We start from the raw sequence: 8,359 nt of genomic DNA on the forward strand, positions 1-8,359 counted from the left end.
CAGTAATAGGCCTTGGGTTACTGCTGGTAATCCTGCCTTCCCCTTGTAGGGTTAGAGGAGGTCAGAACATGTGGCCTCCTTGTCGTTTTAGCAGGAGCCCTGGCAGTGCAGTGGTTAAATGTTTGGCTACTAGTGGAAATGTTCGGTTTGAACCCATTGGCTGTCCCCTGGGAGAAAGATGCAGCAGTCTGCTTCTGTAAAGATTAAACTCAAAACCAAACCAAACTCATTGCCACCGAGTAGATCCAACTCTTAGCGACCCTCATTGGGTTTCCAAGGCTGTAAATCTTTATGGAAGTAGATTGCCCCATCTTCCTTCCATGCAGGAGCTGGTGGATTTGAGCCATTGACCTTCTGGTTAGCAGCCAAATGCCTTACCCACTATGCCAAGCCTTGGAAATCCTATGGGGCAGTTCCTACCCTATCCCATAGATCACAAATTAGCATCGACTTGATGGCAATGGCTGACAAACACAGACAGCCATTGGGGGAGTCACCATGTGAAGATGAGGCAGATGAATCTACAAGCCACAGGAATGGCAATGCCAAAGATTGCTGGCAGTTACAAAAAGCTGAAAGAGATCAAAAAGGACCCTCTCCTACAGCCAGATGCCCTGAATTTGGAATTTCTGTTCTTTAAAGCCACCCACTTGAGGTATTCTTTGTTATGGCAGTACTAGGAAACTAAGACACCCACAAAATACTAGTTTCTTTTTGCTGTTTATTTTTATTATTTAGTAATCTAAAGTATAAAGGTATAATGTAGTGAGACACACTAAAGAAATAAAAAAAGAATGAGCAGTTAAGCTATAGTGCGGTGTAGTAAATTACTTAGTGTGGCTTTTCTACCCATAAGTCTTTGTAAACTCCAAGGTGGGAATTGCTATTAGCAACTGAGGAGATCCTGATTTTAAAGTTGCCCACCTGGGTTATTTCTGTTGGGCGTGGCACAATACAATGTTCTGGGAGGTTCCCACTCTCTCTCACGTGCTTAGAGTTCTGATGCTGTGATTGGCTAGTTTGACCACCCTTCCAGGCTCAAAAGGAGGCCTCCTAGAGGCAGAACTCTCTCTCTGATTGCTGGTGGAGGAAGACGTGCTGCTGAAAGAGACACGCGCCCCTGAAAGAGACACGCACTGCTGGGAAAGAGACGCAAGAGACATGCATCGCTGAGTGAGACACCGAGGGACCAGCACTGCTGGGAAAGAGACTGTGAGAGACTGTTGGCTGAGGGATGGTGGGCTGGGAGAGAGACTGAGTGTTCTTCCTGAACTTGAGTTGTAGCCTGGTGCTTCCCTAATAAACCCCGTAATCCGTGAGTTCTGTGTGGCCACTGCAGTGAATTATCGAACCCAGGAGAGAGGTGGTGGGTGCTCTGGGAGGAACGGTTGGAGAAAAGACTGGAGGGAGGCAACATGTCTGGCCTGGCAGTAATAGGCCTTGGGTTACTGCTGGTAACCCTGTCTTCCCTTTGTGGAATTAGAGGAGGTCGGAACATGTGGCCTCCTTGTCATTTTTGCATATAGGAACCAATCAAAAAGGCCCAGATATCCTACTATACTGAGAACTGTGGAAAACAGCCATACTTTTTGTTTGCGTAGTCACCAAAAACTTATTGAGTGGTGATCTTAGGACTATGTTAGGTGTTGGGACTATAATGGGGGGGAAAAAAAGGATGTGGTCCCTGCTCTCCTAAGATTTAAAGTCAAGAAAGAGTGCATATGTTGGTGGCGTTGGGGCAGGATAATTATTAACAATTATACAGCAGAATAAATGCTTCATAAGGAATTGCCAGGTGCTGTAAAAGCATATGATGGTGCCAAGTGTGCCAAGTAGAACTGCATTCCCTAGGATTCAAGAACTGCTTTTAGAAGCAGACTTCCAGGCCTTACTTCCACAGAGCCTGAGTGAGTTTAAAGTTCCAATCTTTCAGTTAGTTGTCCAGCACTTAACCACCTGTGCCACTCAGGGAACTGGATTCCTCTTAAAGGAACTAACAACATCAACATACAGACATATAGTATGGTAACCTAATTCAATGGAGATTAGGGTGAGAAGGCTTCCCACAGGAAGTGATATACAAAATTGAGTCCTTTAAGAATAAGCAAGAGTTAAACAAGTAAGATCTAATTCAGAAACCTGCCATCCCTGACTCTTATCTCACAATCTACATGTAAACTATCAACAAATTTGGTTAATTCTACCTCTGAATTGGTTGACTCTCCTTCACTACCACTCTTAGCAGTTTGGGGCTGGACTACTGCAAAGGCCTAAATGGTTTCCCTGCACCTAGGTTTGCCTCTTACAATCCATCCTCCACCTCACAGCCAGTGTGACCTGAAGAGGGTAAGTAAGGCTTAACCTGATTCGGCATTTCTGCTGTGTTCTCAGTTGTACAACAAGTGTCTATAGAATATAGGCTTCAGGGCTATATAGCATGAAAGACGTGAGAACAAACAGTAGAAATGACCAGTCTTCCCTTCATTTCTGGAAATACAGAAATTAATTATAAGACAATGAAGAATATAAGAAAATTGTTTTTTAAGGTTTGAAAACATTTTTGTTTGATCTTGCAAAAGAGAGCCACTGAAGTTACAGAATTTAAAGTGTAATTGGCTTATTTTGTATACATTTACAAGACAATTTATTGGGTAGTTAGTGAAAGACGGACCAATCTGTGTGCATAATTACAGAAATGACTTAAGCTTTTTAAAACATACAAAGAAATTCGAAGAATGCAAAAAGGAAAATGCCAAATGACTACTTTTAAATGATGACCTGCTGTTTAAAAGTTCATGTAAAAACAAAGCCAAAACCACAAGCCACACCAAAACAGCAGCTGTGTTTATAGTTTTCTTTGTTGAATGGCATTGTGTGAATAACAGTTGACATAAGGCTAATTTCCAATATGTGAAGATAATTCATATCCCTATTTTCCCACTTGATCATTCTGACATCAGCCACCTACGTAGCATTTTTTCTCTCTGATCTTAGTCACCCAGAGGTGGGTTTCCACAAGTTAGAACGCTGCCCCTCCAGCTCCTGCCAAGTAGGCAACCACCAGCCTCTCTGCTAGCTCTCACCGCCCCTGGTGTGTTCTCTATAACTCACTAGAATGACTCATAAAACTCATGGAAACTACTATCTATACTTCCAGTTTACCATTTATTATAACCAGAAAGGATACAATTGAGACTTATCAGGCAAGGTTGGGATTGGTTCCTGTATGAGACTTCCACTGTCCCCAGGACGTGCCACACCCTCTCCCCTACATGGATGGTCTCACCAGCCCCCAAAAGAGAATTCCCAGGTCTAGGGTCACTAAGTCATTGGGACCTCAATGAATATGCATGACTGGGCCTTAATGCATAGTTATTATGATGCATGACAGTATCAAGCTTCCCCCTCCCTTCCTGAAGTTATTCTGCCAGGTGTAGGGCCTGCGTAGCCCTATTATTGTATAATTTTGTCTATTTTAATTATTTTTTAAACTTTTTATTGTAATTTGGGTGAAAGTTTACAGAGCAAATTGGTTTTCCATTCAACAATTCACAAACATTTTGATTTGACATCGACTGCAATCTCCACAATGTAATAACACTCTTTCCATTTCCTCCATGTGTTTATCGTTTCCATTCACCCTTCTTTCCTATCCCTTCCTGTCTTCTAAGCTTTATCCCTGGGCCAATGCTGCCCTCTTGATCTCATATGGTTGATTGTTCTAAGGTGCTCTGGTGGCATAGTGCCTAAGGCATCTGACTGCTAACTAGAAGGCTGGAGGTTCAAACCCACCAGCCACTCCGTGGAAGGAAGACTGGGCAACCTACTTCTGTAAACATTTATCGCCTTGGAAACCCAAAGGGGATTGCTATGAGTTGGAATCGACTCGATGGCAGTGAATTTGGTTTTTTTTTGGGAGGGTTCATAACTCTAAAGAGTGCATACCTCCTTGGTGTTGTTGTTTACCTTATAGGATTGTCTACTGTTTGGCTGAAAGATGAGTGATGGGTGAGTTCAGTTCCAGGCCTGAAGGGTGCCTAAGGGCTATAGTGTCAGGGGTTCTACCAGTCTCTATCAGACCAGAAAGCTTGGTATTTTTCATGATTTTGAGTTCTGTTTTATACTTTTCTCCCACTTTCTCAAAGACCTCTTACTGTGATCCTTTTCAGAGTGGTTGGCAAGGTAGCTGGGCACTATCTAGATCTTCTGGTCTCAGAGTCATGGAGGCTGATTCACATGGTCCGTCAGTCCTCTGGACTGTTTCCATGCGTCTTTGATTTTCTTCACGCCTTTGCTTCAGATGGGGAGAGACCAAGAGTTACACCTTTGTTGGCCACTCACAAGCTTTTAAAACATCAGTTACTACTCACCCAATTAGGATGTAGAACACTGTCTTTATGTTATGCCAACTGACCTGAACCCCCTGTCTGGCTATTTTAGAAAGACAAAGAGCATCTTAATTGCTTGGGCTATTTTCAGACACCAGAGACAAAAAAAGCCAAGCTTAGGTCTTTGTCCCACAGGTGTTAACAGGTCTGTGTTATGGAATCATGGGGCAATTATTTTATATAATAATTATCAATCCACAGAGTGTCAAATATTCCCATAGAGTTAGCAAGAAAGAAGTCTATTTCAACATACAGAGCACTGATTTTATTCCTATATATATTACTATATTTTATTACTATAGGATCATATGGGAAATTAACTTAATCATTGAATACTCAAGACATCCCCTTCTCACTAGGAGAATAAATGCAATCATAGCTATAAAACACTTGGGGGTCCCAGGAGACAGGCTGTGGTTAACCTTATTGTACTATAATGGAGTAGAGAGAAGACACTAACTTTCTTATTTGTCTAATAGTTATATTTGCCTTCTTACGGCAGGGCTTATTTTGTATAAACCATTACTTCAGAGCTCACGTAAACAGAACTGTGGAAGAGATGAATGAAGCTAACTTTTACTATTTATTATGTACCATACACTTAGGAAGGAGCTCTGGTAGCACAGTGCCTAAGGCACTTGACTGCTAACCAGAAGGCTGGTGGTTCAAACCCACCAGCCACTCCTTGGAAGGAAGATTGGGCAATCTACTTCCATAATAATACTGCTTCAGAAACCCAAGGAGGGGTCACTATGAGTCAGGTCCGACTTGATGGCAAACAACAACAAATGCACTTAGGAGGGCAATAATCCTATTGGGGTAGGTATTATTATTTTGCAGTCAATGGATGGCACAATGGTTAAGCACTCAAGTCCTAGCTAAAAGATTTGTGGTTTAAACCCACCCAGAGGCAGCTGGAAAGGCCTGGCAATCTATTCCTGAAAGGTCATACTCTTGAAAACTGTATGGAATGCAGTTCTACTCTACAATACATGAGTTGAAATTGATTCCATGGCAACAGTTTTAGTTGTACTGTCATTTTACATATGAGGACACCGAAGGTTAAGAAGTGAAGTTACTTGTCACCATTAAATGTTAGATATGGATTTTGAATCCAAATCTAAAGGGTTTTAAAAGTCCACAGTATAACCATACTACTATTTAGGCTTCAGTTATGGCTAGGCAGTCTTTCATGGACTTCTGACTCCTATGTAAATGGTACAGCTTTGTGCAGTTTAGGTGTGGTGAACAACAGATTAGGTTCTAAAGTTACACTGGATTCAAATTCTAGTTCCTACTTACTAGTTATGTGTAGCTTTGGGCAGTTTGTTCATCTTACTAAACCTCATTTTTTTTTTTCCCCCTCTCATTTGTTAAATTGGGATAATAGCATTTATTGGATTGCTGTGAAGATTAAAACCCCACCCACTGCTGTCAAGTCAATTTTGACTCATTGCAGCCCCGCAGGACAGAATAGAACTGCTCCCCATAGGATTTCCAAGGCTGTAAATCTTTACTAAAGCAGACTGTCACATCCTTCTCCCACAGAGCAGCTGGCGAGGTTGAGCCACTCACCTTTCAGTTAGCAGCTGAGTGCTTAACCTATTACAAGGATTAGATGGAATAATATGCAAAACACATAAGCAAAGTTGTCAGCACAAAGTAAACACTGAACAAATGTTACATAGTATTATTAAACCTGTAAATTTTAACAACATTATCTTTCCAAGCTATTATGAATTATACAGGGTTGACACTAGATGGGGATGTGGAAAAAAGGGTTTAGGTTCTTTTACAAAGGGAGGCTTCATAAAGTCAATAAGGAGCTTCATAAACCAGTGTCAATTTCAAGTAGTGATACTTGAAAGTAGTAGTGCAAAGCTTGGAGACAAGACCGGAATAGTATATGGAGTCGCTGGGTGCTGCTGCTTTACAGCCGCTTCCAGTTTGTTGGACTTCTGACTCCCATGTAAACGGTACCGCTTTGTGCAGTTTAGGTATGAGGAATCTCTTGATGTCTCCCCTCTTTTTCTTTTTTCTTTTTTTTGAGAATTGTTTTTGCCAGGCTCTATGCTAAGTATGCCATGAAACAAAGATAAGTAAGATGCTTTCCCTTCTGTTGTTGAGGAACTCAAAGTTTACTGAAGACAGACAGACACAGGAACAACTCTAACAATGTGATCACTGCTAAAAGACAGAATATGAACTATGGAAAAATCACAAGAAATCCCCAACTGCTTGTGGAGGTTAGGAAAGGCTTCCGAGAGTGAAGTTTAAGTAGACTATTGCAGATTAGGAGTGATTAGAAGAGAGGGGTGGAATGAAGGTGGGAGAGCTTGAGAAGGGGGGCATTCTCGATTGCAAGAGTGTGTTTGCAAACTCACTGACCATGAAAGAATGCTGCATGGTACTGGCAGTGCAAGTTCTTTCTTTTTTTTTGTTACTGGAGTCCAAAGTGCACAAGAATAGGTGAGGTGCGTGAGTAGGAAAGAGGGGTAAAAGGAACGCTGAGGACAGATAATAACCATGTTATAAGATATACTCAAATAATCATTAAAATGAGCTTTGAAAACTATATTCTTCTAAGAAAAAAACAAAACTATATTCTTCTAAATTTTCACTTTGAGAAAAATCCCTAAAATTAAGAAATCAGATTTTAAATGAAAGAGTCTTTAGACTATAGAAAAAAATTAATGCAAGAAAGAATTACTTAAATTTAAGTGCATACTCTATTTACAAAGAAGAACTCATTTGAAATGCAATGAGGGGGATTAATCACTATAAAATTAATATAAAAATATTCATCTGCTAAATTTGGAGGTTTGAGGTCACAGAATGAAAGATGTATTTACTAAAAATAAAACAATTTAAGAGTCAAGGAATTACTCACTCGATGAGGCGTATGAGTTCAGAATACTCAGGCTAAATATTCATATATTGACAAGTCATGACTATTCAGGGTTCTTAGGAAATAAATTGATTTTGCTTATCCTAATTTTCTATATATATAAATGATAACTATTTCAATTAAAGCAGACCTATTTTCTTAAAAGAGTATATATGATGCACAAATTACCCTTTTCTTGATGAATTACTGTCTTCATTATAAACTCCAGTTACTGTGCTATAGTAAAACACAATATAGCAAAAACTCTTTAAGGATTATCAAGGAGTTCGGGGTTAAAACACCGCAGGTAGAAGGTGGCACCTTTTAAAAATGCCCTCTATTGCCTTTTAGTTTAGCAGTCAGTAGTCACTTCTCAGCTGTTGTCAGCCTGCCTGCTTACCACAGCTTCCCTTCTTCTCTTACTCAACTCTAGTCAGCACCAGACCATCATTTTAGAACAGTCTATAAACTAAGGGCAAACGTACCAAATAATTACATGAGAGGCTCTGCTGTATGACTTTTGGAGCACAACATAGGTGACAGATACCTTGCTACCAGAGATTTTTGCTTGCTTTTTTGTTCTGATGTTAAAATCACTGCATTTGGACGGTCTTTTGGTTCTAAGAAGGCCTAAATCTGCATTTATTTCTTGGTAAGGAATGAGTCTGCATTTGCAGCCCACATGGAGAAGATGGTAGTGTGAGTAGAAGAAAAGATGTCACTACAGACAAAATTAAGTAACAGAAATGAATGGGAGAAACCATCTCAGACTATCCATTATTACTTGACTTTTATAGTGGAAGACCAAACATCAAACTAACTCATTGCCGTTGAGTCGGATCCAACTCACAGCGACCCCTCCTTGGGTTTCCGAGGCGGTATCTCTACAAAAGTAGATGCCCAACCTTCGTTCTGAGGAGTAGCTGGTGGGTTTGAACCACCAGCCTTCAGGTTAGCAGTCAAGTGCCTTAGGCACTATACCATTGTTGTTGTTGTTGTTATTTGCCGTCGAGTTGGCCCCGACTCATAGCGACCCCTCCTTGGGTTTCCGAGGCAGTATCACTACGGAAGTAGGATTGCCCAA

The sequence above is a fragment of the Orycteropus afer genome, unplaced genomic scaffold (assembly GCF_000298275.1).
Source record: "Orycteropus afer afer isolate SDZICR_OR568_19922 unplaced genomic scaffold, OryAfe1.0 scaffold00210, whole genome shotgun sequence".
Taxonomy (NCBI): Eukaryota; Metazoa; Chordata; class Mammalia; order Tubulidentata; family Orycteropodidae; genus Orycteropus; species Orycteropus afer.